Genomic DNA, 15013 nt, shown 5'->3' with positions numbered 1-15013 from the left:
CCATGCAATACTTGATATGACTGAATCACAGGTACATACCTGAAATCAGAAAGTATTGACAATTTAGAATTCGGTATGGTTCAATAATGAAATAAAATAGTCGCCTTAATTTTCCGGACTGAATGCTGGGGATTTTTATTGTGCTCCAATTCCGGTGAATTGTTCGGAAAGCTTGTCTATGGGAAATCAAATATCCCACGGTTTTTATGTCTAAATTATGTGAAAATCAATAATATACTTTATTTTTCTATCCAATTATTTAATAAAACAAATAGTGCGACAGACGCTATATGAAAGTTGACAGATGACGGCTTGAGTAGTTATTTATTATATAGATATAGTCATGAAGATGTTCGACACAAAAACGAGGTGTCGGGTGGAGTAAATCAAGGCCCTCATTGTCCTCAATTATTTATTTACCAGTCCTAGTCGAACGCGTTTAAATTTTTCCCTCAAAATAGTAGAAGAGTTTACGGATGAGGATACCATCAACAGTTGATTAGATGTCACAATATAATGAAAACAATTCTGAAGCTTGATATTGGATGGCACATGGAATTTAATTCAATATCGGTATATATATGTAGTTATTGAGAAATGGAATGTCGAGTGCTATGTTGTGACACTAATTCCTGCTGTGGAATCTTCGGCAATATGGGTGCTCACTCCAATAACGTCGATACTAGATGGGCAATTTGGAATTTCAAAAATCTCCAAAGTCAGATCAATCGGGAAATTTCTTCGATCAATGCTTTTTCCTATCATAAAATAATTTCTCTTCTTCCTACTGCAAAGGAGTTGAGTCCTCAGACCAAGTTCGGATTTTATGACGCGTGCTCTGGTGCTCATACGTGATCTTTACGGATGATTCAGCGGACTTGTAACCTCTTCAACGGAGTGTCGTGTGCCTTGAAAAGGAAGTCGATAGCCACAGACCACGAGAGGAATACATGAGGAAGTAATATAAAGTGTTATCCAGGAAGGAAAATATAAAGTATCAGTTTATGAGGTGTAATTATTTCTTCAATATCATGGGAAATTAATCTTTTTAATTGTTTGCTTTTTTAGGGTGCTTCGCAGAGTTTTATCTTCACCTTTTTATGGCGTTAGTGGTTTATATTTTCTTGACATTCATCTCCATTTTTGATGAATGCAAGAGAGACAACGAAAATTCATGCACCGAGAAAAAAATTTCTTCACCCAAGAATATTTACTAACCACAAGAAAATATATTTGGCATTAGTAAGTCTTATGGGAGTATTTACACAGTGATCGCCAGATTTACTTGTCGGAAGAAAATATTCTTGGCAAAAATTTTTTTTTTTCTCAGTGTGGGACTTATCAATGAACAGTGAACTGTTGTGTTTGAGAATTTCAATTAATTTTGTTTCATTAATTAGAAAAATTAATTTTATTTACAACTGAAAAACGAGTGGATGAAACGCATCAATTTCACAATTCTCAAAACGATTTCATCCGCATTTAATGTTTCTCAAATCAGCAGGTCGTTTAATGCATCCGTACATTGGTGTTATCATCGATCGTTGTAAGAATTCTATTTTCTTGGTAGACTACCAAACCAACAGTATTTAACAACAAGTAAAAAGTTTTCTCTCTCTTCGCGTGATTCTTTAATCCAGCTACTGCGTAATCCAGCCTAGTACACTTCAGTGTTTAATCCCACACACAGCACGATATCATCATCTTTTAGTCTCTATTTTGATGTAACTGGTCAGGGTCAAGTTAATTGTTGGCGGCTACCGTCTTAAGTATAAAATTAACGATCGTCCAATAACCCGGGGATCACAGCATCAAGTCAATCAAGTTAATAAAATAACTACAATAATAATTAGGAAATATTATTGCATATCATTATAATATTAGAAAAATAATTAATAAGATAACATTTATTTGATTTCCTTGCAATCTTTTAGTATTTGATTCCGGAATCCGTTATAATCGCCCTGCCTGACATTCACTGGAGATCCGAATATTTCGGGATTAATATTGATCACGATTATGCACACCTCTTCAAGAATCATAATTAGGAAATATTATTGCATATCATTAGAATATTAGAAAAATAATTAATAGGATAACATATATTCGATTTCCTTGCAATCTTTGAGTATTTGATTCCGGAATTCATTATAATCGCCCTGCCTGACATTCACTGGAGATCCGAATATTTCGGGATTAATATTGATCACGATTATGCACACCTCTTCAAGAATCTTGCAGACGACTTGCAAGATTCTCCGGCACCGATGTTCCAAGTAGACTTTGGTGAGAGGACACATTAATAACTGTCAGTAATAACTATCATACATATTTAAGTACTGTTATGAAACGATAACGACTGGAGGTATTCGGTAAATTGAGAGACTAAATATTGATTAAACACACGAATGAATGCGTTAAATCAGTGAAATGCAGAGATTGTATCGATTTCAGATAAAATCTCATGAACGCATGAAGTACAGAATTTATGAAAAGTGCATGTCACGTACAAGAACATTTACACTTTCTGCGAGAGAGAGAGAGAGTGGAATAACACATGGAAAATCAATAATTTTCCGCCTCATTTAGTAAAGATGCGAAATCGAGAATTCGAAATCTCTTGAAATCATCTAAATGTAAAATCCCCTGAAATCCCATGAAATCAGTGATCGTATGGAATCAGCGATATCTCTTTTGAATCACCGTTGAATCTTCAATCAGTATGTCGCCGGATTTCCAAATGAATGGCTCCTCGCCCACGTTTCGATACAAAACGTAAAAAAATTGTGGGAAAACAACGATTGTATCGCTTTGCTCTCGCATTTCATATTGTCCCGTCGTCTCCTATCTAATGATCGTATATGTAGTACTTCGTAATGACATAATAGATTATTATTCACCATTTCTTTCTGTTCTCAAATAAATTTTCTTGCTTCAAATCGCAAAGAAAAGTTTTTACATTCAAGACATCTTTTTTATGATGGTTTAACGAAACTTTTTCATGACTCATGAATACGTTTTATGAACACAATTCTTTGAAACCTGAACAATTTTTTTTAGTATTAAGAAAATTTTTTCGTTATATCAACAATGGCTTCTCTATGTGAATTTAACTGATTATTTAGTGGTTTTATTTTGTTCGAAAGAATTTCTAGGATAATAGTCATTTTCCGAATATTTCCTGAAATATCCATTCGAGTCGTTCCGTTTGGGAGGAAATTTTTATTAAAAACCCATTATTATTGTCGATTTTTTTTAGTATTAAGAAAATTTTTTCGTGATATCAACAATGGCTTCTCTATGTGAATTTAACTGATTATTTAGTGGTTTTATTTTGTTCGAAAGAATTTCTAGGATAATAGTCATTTTTCGAATATTTCCTGAAATATCCATTCGAGTCGTTCCGTTTGGGAGGAAATTTTTATTAAATACCCATTATTATTGTCGATTTTTTTAGTTTCAACTTAAACTTTACTCAGTTTTGTGTTAAACTTTGAAAAAATAGAGAATTACTCTTTTAGTACACACACTATCCGCGCTTTCGATACGGATTCCAGTAAAATACGTTGACAAAATACTTTTCAGTCCTTGTAGCGTAAATAATATAATTTGGATAGATTGGCGCTCAATCGGAGGTGAAGTTTGAAAAAATTGCCACATACATGCACACAAACGGACATTCGCCAAAAATGGCGTGTCTGAAGTTTTTGGGTCATAGTGAGTCGACATCCTACTCTAAAAGGGACACGCTTGACACAATCGATTATCTCGAAACTCTCGAAATCATAAAGCCACGATTCGTTATTGGTCGGCCTAAAACGGCGCGAGATTACAAAGTCGTAACTCTCTTAGAGAAATCGTTTCACACCCGCGCACTGACGTGCGGAAAGTTTCTCATAACATAAAAAATATAAAACTTAAAATTTCACGATCACAATACATCCTTTCGGAAGCAAAAGAATTCAAAAATCCGAACGGACATGTGACCATGCGCACACATTTTTTTAAAAACACTTTCGCGTTTCACATCATTTACACAGATTGTGAAAAAAATCAATTACAAATTTTCCATTTGGAAGCAAAAACCAAATGTCAAGTTTATCTTCGATTCGAATGGTTAATTGAACGTTCTATGTTGTTTGATATTCAGTCTAATTCTGTCAGAAAATGGACGTTGACGCTACGTCCTGATTACCGACTGTTGAATTTACTTTACGGACATGTGGATTGAGAATATACATAGCTGCACAAGCCAGAACAATTCTCCTCATTCAACACTAAAGTCAAACAATAATATTGCGAGTACTTAGTATGGGTGTACAAAAATTAATAGTTAGCCCATAACTATTTTAGCTCATATTATTATTTTATAATTTTTCTTAGAAAAGCATCAGGATGAGGAGAACAGTTTATATAAACAGAAATGGAGAGAGATGAATGGACAAGGGCCTTTTGTCAAATGCGTTCAGAACGCGAAAACTTTGGTTGGTATGAGTCAGTAGAGTTGCAGAGGTCATAGGAGAAAGATATACCTTCTGAGTACGTTTAATAAAAACTTAAAGTCTAAGTCTATTAAGTTTTTATTATTTACTAATTTCTGTCCATAATCCAATAAATAACTCACGGATTTTGGATTTTGGACTATATTTGAAAAGAATTTTTCGTGAATTTTTCCATTCGCGTAAATCTTTCAGTTATCTTGAAAATTTAAGAAGATATTATTTGTCATGTTAAATAATTGATTTCTCAACGAAACCTAGAATTTTCATGCACATCTTAAAAATTTAACGTCAAATACAATTGAATTTGTAATAGACAGAAAATTCAGGAAAACTATGTCTCGAATCTTCTATATTTCCGCAATTAATTGATTACTCAATAAAGGGAATCCCAGAAATTTCAAATTACTCTGTCGTTGGTAAAAATTTCATTTTTTTTTTTACTTACAATTTCAAGTATAATTCTTCAACAGTGTATGTACGTAATTTATAAACAATTGTAAAACGGAATTATTTGAGTAACTACACAAATTAAATGAGGTTTCAAATATGTAGTTATGTGAGAAAGAGAAAAGACAGTGAGGAAGGTCCGACGTGCATTTCACCATGATTATACAGGCCGATCGATTTCTCGATGAAAGTCCTCTTCACTGGACGAGGACGAGGAGGACGTGAGTGACTGCATTGCGTTTCGGACAGTAAATGAATACGAGTTCTGTGAAATGAAATCCGATATCCATGATAAATACTGGAAATATACAAATGGAAACTGAATAGATGAATACACATTTGTGTTCGGACGAATTGAGATATACTTATAAATAAATGCAATTCTACTTACACGAAGGGAAGAATGCAGTGAAAATTACGTCAACTCCTTAATAACTTTTGTTTATCCATTTGGGTAAAAAATTATCTAATTTTCAGGTGATTTTTTCCAAATGGCTAGATAACTTTTACTAAGCAGGCGACAAATTTTTATTATTAAATTTGTAACAATTATCTAACGGTTGGGAAAAAAATTACCTGAAAGTTTGATACATTTTCCCAAGACGTGTACAACACAACGCGGTTACTAAATGGATAAGAAATATTTACTTACTTTTTTTTCGTTACTTAGTTCCCACAAAATAATATTTTTCTTTAGTGGGTATTTATCTGTTTCAAAGTGCTTCCAACACCTACACTCATCCTCCACTGTTTCAATCAGGGAATTTATGAAAAAAAAATGGATAATCTAGAAGAATGAGTTTTACTAACCGTTAATTACAACAGAAAAGGAACAATGGCCAAAGTAATGAAACGAAACTCGCGTACTTCTAATCCTTACAATTAAGTATGAAAGTGGTAAACTAGGGTAAGTGCATTTTTCCAAGGTCAGCCATTAACCAGTATCTCGAAATTGAAGGAGGATAGCGAATTTTTTGCAAAAAACGTATTTTTGAAAATATTATCTTCCGCCAATTTGGACAAATCGGATGAAAATCGGTTGCGAAAAAAATACAATTATCCTAGCTTATCATTTGGCAGCATAATTAGCACAGACGCCACACAGCCATTCGCTCGTTGGTTCAAATCCAATGTCCCTATTCACAGCAATGTCTTATAATAAATGTCTTGATAATTGTTAACAATAGTGTTCTTGCACCAAACTTCTGTTGGTAACGGTACCGAGTTATCTCACCTCGTCTGCTGCGTTCCAAAAGATTTTGTTTTATAATGACACGTGATTAAATAATAATTACGAAATACTCGGATCTCCAGTAAATGCCGGTCAAAGTGATTTTAAGTGATTCTCAAATGAGGCACAGGATGATGGGGAGGAGTTCGCCCCTTGGTACGTTCCTTGATGAAGCGAGGGCGAGACTAATTCTCGATTTTGACCAACGGAAGTATTCATTTTCCCCCCATTTGACCTTCTGATTTGCTTAATTTTGAATCATTAAATGGGATATCGCATACAGTGAATGAACGCCGTATCGAGAATTATCAAATCAATGAATTTTACCGGTCAATCTCCAATCGGAAAATTAATTTTTGATTAAAAAATAGAAAGAAAATTTTCAAAAACATTTCCAAAAACCACTCAACGAATGGACTGAAGGGCAAAGCGATGCGACGGTAAAAGAATTTCAAATTCGTAAATAAAATTGGATTATAGCGATTATAATAAATAAAATATAATGTAATATATTACATTATTATTTAGATCTCTTAAGAAGACCCAGGAAGAAAGTCAAATGATTTATGCATCCAGTAAAAATGATTCTATTCCTATCTGTCGAACATTCCTCTATATTATTCAAGAAAATGTATGTGAGAAATTCCATCAAGCATCAGCATAAATAGTTCCCATTCTATCCTGGAGATTTAGTTTTAAATTTCCATTTCATAATGAGTGTTTATGTCAGGATTTATCTTAATAATTTGATAATTGCTTGATGGATAAAATGAATTCAATCTTCAATGGACTATAATTTTTCAATGTAAACAATAGATTAATTGGAGGTGGTGGAGTTACACTAGACATTTCCGCACGTTTTCTTCAATTGTTCAAGAAATATCTACACATGAGACAACCTCGGTGGCTTGCTAGTTTTATATTCAAATTTTACGTTTTCTTATCGGTGTCTTTCTGCGTTTTCACCTACGCCATTCTAAAACGTGACAATTCTAAAAATTACAATGCTAGCACTAGAATTTTTCTACAACTGTCACTTTGCCCCTCATTTCTATTGCTGTCCGGAATTTTTCCACTAAATTTTTATCTGTATAATTTTTCCATAAATCTGCAAAATAATATAAATGAAAATGTACATTTATCTAAATCTTTTTTTCATTATAAAATCAATTGTCTCTAGATTTCTATTTTTTTCTATTTTTCATCCTCAAAATCCAGAACAATGAGAAAACTCAAAACTATCGTCTTCTAAAAAAAGAACTTTCCAATTAGGTCGGCTCTTTTTTCTATTTAATGAGCAATTACTAAAAATAGCTCAATCAATAACTTGGTGTCAGTTGATACAGTTACGATTGCAGAGAATAATTCACAGAGAGAAAATATAGTGAACATATAGCTCAACCTTCTGGTGCTGGTGTACGATTAACCCATAATAATAATAGTTGAAATTAAACGTTTCTTGTTACTTTCATTACATCGACCTTATGATTAGAGAACGCCGAGGGCGTGTATCTTTGCATGGATAGAAATTCCTCACGAATTGTAATGTACTTTATAATGACCCAGTGGCAGAAACAAAGGCAAACTCTTTTTTTACCTCGATTATATGTGAAAAAAAATCGAACATGTGTTATGTACACTTTTGACACGATAATATCACAGGTAACGGTGGCATAAATCTGGGTGATAATAATTTATCTCACATCTCTAACATTCATTCCTTAATCTGTCCTGAAATTGAGTTCATTCATGGTGACATTTCGATGTGAATGGAGTGTCGGAGATGCTTAAAGTGAGTAATTCATTCCAGATGGTATTTAGACTAGACTAATTTCCACTCATGAGATTTCATTCATTTATCGTTTTATTTTTCATGCGGAGACTAATGAATTTTATAGTTTAATAGTTTAATCATTCGTCTGAATATTGTTCGATTGGTTAATGAAAATGTATATTTGCATTGCAAAGATGCAAGGTCAACCATTCATATTATTATATTACATTTGTTTGTAACTCAATAACGGAAAATTGAAGAGAACAAACATAAAATATACGGTAATCTTTTTCATAATCGGTAAATTTATATCGTTTTAATACTGAATTTGAATCGCACACATAAATAATGTGAATCTTGTAATGAAAACGATTGAATAAAAATAGTGATCCTCTCTCATAATTTTTCTTCTAGAAAATACTAATATATCTGTGAAATTACTATGATATGATTTTTATAGTATTACCGAATGAATGTTTATTAAATGATATAAACAAATCTCTGAGCATGGAAAGAAAGAAACCATGATGCTGATGCTTTGGTTTTTGACTTCGAGATCGTTTGTCAGTTCGGCGACTGCTCTCGAAGTGTGAACATATCTTAGTAAAATATAATTTAATTCCTCTTACTTAAACGTCTATTCATTTATTAACCTGGCTTCCAATTAAAATCTAATACTATTCTCTTTATATCAATGAAATGACTAAAGTAGTTAATAGAAACCGTAAATACCGCTCACGAAAAATTCACTTTCAACGCTGAAGTATTTATAAGAGTTCTGTTCTTTAATTATAGAAAAAAAAATCACTGCTTTATATATATGACTTCGTTCTGAATCGACAGGAAAGAAAGTTGGAGGTGAAAAAAGAAGGATGTTGTGTATACGAAGGTTCGAACTATTTTTCAATACAGTTAATTAAAAAATATAAATAGAATTCTCGAAAGTGGTATCACATATATTAATGGATGCGATTCACATTAAAGTGCGTGAAGTATAGTGGAATGTGATAGCGACTTGCTATGACCGGTGAGAGTCCGAGGAGAGTTGGACAGCCGCCAATTTGTACCACATCCAAGAGTGTCCAACTGACGTACCGAGGACTTTGCACCGGTGAGAACTTGTAATTCTCCTCCTACTCTACACTCACTTGGAAATCAAATAAATGTCGAGCAATCCACTAATGACTTTAGAATTCTTCACCTCAAACTCCAGTCGAGTGAATTTCGTTTGAGGAAACATTTGGAATGAATTTTATTCAAGTGACCTTAATAATAAATTAATACAATTCAAATGAGTCAACCGACCGGCTATGATTCTCCGAAATTTCTGTACCACATGCCGTCTTCCTTTCTCTACTTTCAAATAATTCTTCGGATTTATAGACAGAATTTTGTGAATGAAAAATTCATGGATGAATTATTCATAACTTGACGATTGGGTTTGGTCGTAAGATTTTAATATGAGTAACAAAAAAAGTTCAATGAATAATTTTTTATTTGCCGTGAGTAATTTTTTGAGTAATTACTCATCAACTCTTTATTCATTGAAAATTCTGCGGAAAATAAACAAGAGCTTCTGCGATTTGGCAGAAGACAGAAGATGTAAATATTACTTTATTCATTATTTCTCTTTCTTCCTTTTCATAAAAGTTAATCATCGGGGCAGATTGACAACCTGTGCTCAAATTTTCTATTTTTCCGTTTCGACCATTCTCCATCATATGAAAACGAAATGAGAAAATCGTAAAACCGGAAAATTTAAAAACTTCCGAAGCAAAAATCGAAAAAATCTCTTTTAAAGATTGAGAAGCGCAAAGAGGCCTGCCGTCACTCGATGTAGAAATTATTGACTTTTATTTTTCACCTTGCTTTTCCGCATTCTCGGACGTGATGATGATCAACATCACGTACGTAAAACGCAGGTTTTCTCTCATTTTATCCTTTTCACTTCTATGTCCAGAGGGATAACGAGATATCTGTTATTATCGGGTCAGAGAACCTCATATTGTTCCTTGTTCCACATTTGATTAACCCATGAAAGAGAGACCTAACCATTCTCTAAATGCATCTTTGCTGTCTTATTTGATTGCGTACTTCCGTACATACTGGATTTAATTGTCACGGTGTGGATTCAATAAGAAATAACGTCACTAAGAAATAACGCCACAAATATATGAAGACCTTCCTGTCACTTGTAGTCTCGAATTTATTCATTTTCCCCGCGTTGGAAATATTTTCGACATTAACAGGGACAGGCAACCCATTGTAACAGGTTACAGGGAATCGATTATTTATGACCTAAACAACTAAACACGTGGACCAGCCCTAAAGATAAAGGGCCTTGACTTCGTGGCAGACCTCACACCCTGGACGAACTGGTAACCAGTGTAGGGTGAAGTTATAATGCAAACAATTTAATAGGATGACTCGATCTTTCATTTATTGTTAACAAATAAACTTGAGTTAAAGACTCGACATAATGTAAGCTAGGTTGATAATGTCTGATGGCGCTTCCTCGAGAGTTCTTCTTCCAAAAGAGTGCCCCTGGTCACCAGTCCGTCCAGGGTGACAGGTCTTCCCAAAAGACAGGGCCCTTTGTCTATGGGACTGGTCCACGTGTTGGGATGTTTCGGTCATAAACAGCTTAAGTGTTTTCATTATTCCCTGCGACCTGTTATAACGGGTCGCTTGTTCGTTTTAACGTCGAAAATTATTTCCAACACCAGGAACACTCTTTAACAAACTCTCGAGCAAGCAACATTGGACATTAACAATTTAGCTTACATCATATCGAGTCCTTAATTAAAGTTTAATTGTTAAAAATAAATGAAAGATCAAGTCATCCAATTAAATTGTTGGCGATATAATTTCATATTTCGAAAATAAGCCTGGTAGAGTTGAAACCTTTCTTAGTATGAAATTATTGCTAAGAAAACACATCCACACACTTCTAACTTCTTGACTGGACTAGCTGACGATTGAAAATCCTAGAGACTTTGCTGACATGGATCTATAAAGCTCCTATTATTTCACAGATGTTTAGAATGAGAAACCAAATACCTAAACATTTGTCCCCACACTTCTCAGAATTCAAGAGCAGAAAAATCTTCATTCAAGTAACAACATAAACATACGGTGAAATATAAGATTAATTTTTGTAATCATGAAATGTGAACTCTAACAAGAGGATGGAGGTTCAATGGTCTTGCCTTTAAATTACTCAAAAACTGAAAGAACGAATGAAATTTGAAGTGCTTAATGGTTTTAGAAGAATTCTTAATAAATGTTGAAGACGTAAAAGAAGTTAGACGACGGAAATGCTAAAACTCATGCAAAACATGAGATAATCGAAGCTAATTAGTTTCGATGACGTTGCTCTCATTTAATAACTCAATAAAGATTTTAGAATTAATCGAAAATAACTCACGAATGTGGAGTGATGCTCGGAACAATCTAAATTAATCTAATGACAATCGCTATCAAGGATGACAAAGCATGTTTGAGCATGCAGAATTTGTTTTGTTTTTCTATTTGTTCAGATGAATACATTCTCATGTTTCTGTTCTAATTCGATAACGAAATAAAAATCACTAGACCATAAAAATGATGAATATTGAACGAAAGTCTTCAAAAGTTATTATATTATCTATTACGCAGTGACTGATAAAAAGACAGAGAAAAAAATAGAAATCATTCAAAAATTAATCGGAATTATCGGCGCCTCTAGTGGATCACCTGTGTAATCCCTGGTCTTGCGTCACCAGGAATGATAAAGAAATTCCTACATTCATGGACAAAAAATCACAATCGTCAGCGATTCACAAATCCTCTGGCTTTCAACTCCGAAAAAAAAGAGAAAGAATTCATAACTCGAATATCAGAAGAGTGGATTCAATGTTATCCAAACATAATGTTTATACATTTTTATATGTCAACCGTGACGTTACTTATAACAAGACATTAAAATGCTCGTGAGTTATCTCCTTAAGGGGCATTAAGATTCTCCCTTATTGCACAAATCCTCATCACTGGTATCCCCCGTGGTGACCAAGATTTGTGGTTAAATCTCTCAAGTTCCACTCCCTTCCTTTTAATCGACCATTATCCACAGGAATTAATTCCGGAGAGTTGAGAAAACACGATTCAGCCTCGGAAAATTTGTGTGAAATAATATATGCTCTTGAGGACTCACCAAAACGATCTTTTCCTAGGCTTCGATGGCAGGCAGGCAAAAGGTGTATCCTTCCACACACAAGTAACCAATTTAATAAAAATAAGAAAAACAGAGCCGAATAAAAGCAACTTGGGCACGTGTGTGTAACAAAATTTCTCACTGAACTTCACTTCACTACTAAATAAATCACTAGGCCAAATCACTCAATTTCATTCGATTGATCCAGGCGAATAACACGTACGCGCGAATTTCGGTTGTTTTTTTTTCGACACGAACGGCCCCGTGTTATTTTCTTGAGAAAACTATGCGAACATTCATATTGCTACATTCACGGCGAATTACCAGCTTCACTCACTGATCGTCGGTGGTGGGCGTGGTTTAGCTAGCGTAAATTTACGGAAGCTAACGAGCATGCCCGAAGATGATGTTGACTCATTGGTGGAGCGTCGGCGAATAGGATCGAGTAAAAGTACCGGGAATTATCTGAAACAAATATAGCAATGAGTTAATTTCCTTCGATGTTACAAATTTTTTTTTCTCTATTTCATATCAACGCCAGTCTTTATCTTCTCACTTTAAACTTGGCGTACTAAAAAAAGAAAATAAAAAGAAAAAACAAGGGTAAATAAGTTATGTCCTGATAAACTTCGAGAATCATTAATGTTTCTCACTATATGGAACCAATATATATATATACCGTATTATGTATTCAATAGAAAAATTTAAAATTTCAACTTTTTTGAGTATTGAGAGACTGTAGAGACTGTTATACGACAACCACCTTAAGGACCTTAACCAGCATTCCATGGGGAAGAGACTTGCCATCTGAAAAGGAAAACTATAATATGGTGACATCTTACTCTATCCGAAAAAAGTATTGTTTTTTACCGCGCAAGTAGGCACATGGCCATTTCATACATGTATATAAAGAGGATTGACTAAAATAGAGGCTCACTTCTGGGGGTTGGAGTGACTCCAGCGGCATCGCAGTACTGCACCCCAAGAGAGGGAGGGCGCCACGCGCATTGGGGGTGCCTGCCCGTCAGCCGACTCGGTAACTGACTCAGTAGCAGTGATGCCAGGCGAGAGTCCCTCACGTCCCCACTCCTCGGTTGCGTTCTAGTGCGCAGGCTTTAGCGCGTTCCTTGCTTGGCGCATGGCCTTTGCGCTAGCACAGTAGTGGGGACCTGGAGGGTGCGCGAGAAAGATGCGCACGAAAATCCCACGCGTGGGACTTACCCTCGTCTGGCATCACTGACTGAGACAGTTACTGAGTTGACTGACGGGTAGACACCCCACCATTGGGTGCGACCCCCGCTTTCTCTTGGGGTGGGGTACTACAACGCCGGTGGGGTCACTCAAACCCCCACTGAGCGGCTCAATTCTGGGGGAGTACCCCACCCCAAGAGAAAGAGGGGGCTGCCCCCAATGGTGGGGTGTCTGCCCGCCAGCCGACTCGGTAACTGCCTCAGTAGCAGTCCCGCTGTCAGAGGGACCAAACGACTGGGGGAATTTTATTTTCTGAAAATTTAAAATTTTTCAATTTCAGTGAATACCTCCTCAATTTTCATGCTCCCTTGATACTTTTCGAAAAATTTCGAAATTTCAGTGAATACCTCCTTGTTTTTCATGCTCTCCTGATACTTTTCGAAAAATTTCGAATTTTCAATTTTCAGTGAATATCTCCTCGATTTTCATGCTCTCCTGATACTTTTTCAAAAATTTCAAATTTTCAAATTTCAGTGAATATCTCCTCGATTTTCATGCTCCCCTGATACTTTTTTGAAAATTTCGAATTTTTCAATTTCAGTGAATACCTCCTCGATTTTCATGCTCCCCTGATACTTTTCGAAAAATTTCGAAATTTCAAATTTCAGTGAATACCTCCTCCATTCTTATGCTCCTCTGATACTTTTTTGAAAATTTTTCATTTTTCAATTTCAGTGAATACCAATTTCGTAACAGATCAAATAAAATTCACCCAGTTGACTGGTCCCCCTGACACCGGGGCTGAGGCAGTTACCGAGTCGGCTGACGGGACGACACCCCTATTACGTGTGGCGCCCTCCCTCCCTTGGGGTGCAGTACTACGATGCCGCTGGAGTCACTCAAGCCCCTGAAGCCCCAGAACGGAGCCTCTACTTTAGTCGATCCTCTTTGTATGTATATATAGTTAATTCACCACTTCACTTGAATCGTGTAATTGAAAGAACTGCAACATTATAGCTCTGTGAAGCATGTCTGTCATTACTATACCCCCAAAACGGCACGCATTTCTGAAGTATAGTACTTGTCTGCCAAATGATTATTTTATTTTCCCTGAATAATAAAAAATTTGGTTTTTCCCAATGTATTTACAATATATACCGTACATTAGCCATTTCCCGTTAGATATTGATAATATATATTGTAAATATATCATAAATTGATCATTTCTCGTTAAAAAATATAAGAATTAAATTAAAAAATTGAAAATACCTGTGCATATAGTGTAAATATCATTGAAGACAGTCTCTTTAATTCATTCACCATAAATTCCTCGATTTTTCCATTGTATAATTAAAGAATTGATTGAAATTAAATTGAACACACAAAAAAAAATTCACCGCCCCTCTGGAGTATGATTTGGAGAATAAAATGATTGGTCGTGGATAACATTCGAATTCTCCAGTCAAACTGTAGAGATTGATCAAGTTTTTTCACTCTTTTGGAAATTTCAATTTAAAATTTTCGTTTTCGTTTCTTTTAGGAGCATTACCAGTTTGCTCTCTATTCATTGGTAAAGTATCTGAAAAATATGTTTTAGTCTTTGAAAAATAGTATTTTTAATCTTCATTAAGACTGATGATCAGTGATGATAAAGGATATCACGGCGAACATATAAA

At 34.9% G+C, this 15013-nt stretch overlaps 1 protein-coding gene across 1 annotated transcript in view; it reads right to left on the bottom strand.

Annotated features, from left to right (window-relative positions):
- Positions 1–12569, bottom strand: part of Synd (protein kinase C and casein kinase substrate in neurons protein Synd) — a gene marked incomplete in the record, with an annotated part of 42230 nt that extends 29661 nt beyond the window's left edge. The window contains 1 exon segment of the mRNA XM_011304861.1: positions 12147–12569.
- Positions 12570–15013: the final 2444 nt, after the last annotated feature.

This window comes from Fopius arisanus, unplaced genomic scaffold (genome assembly GCF_000806365.1).
Source record: "Fopius arisanus strain USDA-PBARC FA_bdor unplaced genomic scaffold, ASM80636v1 scaffold00001, whole genome shotgun sequence".
Lineage (NCBI taxonomy): Eukaryota > Metazoa > Arthropoda > Insecta > Hymenoptera > Braconidae > Fopius > Fopius arisanus.
This window is presented reverse-complemented; position numbering and strand designations above follow the sequence as displayed.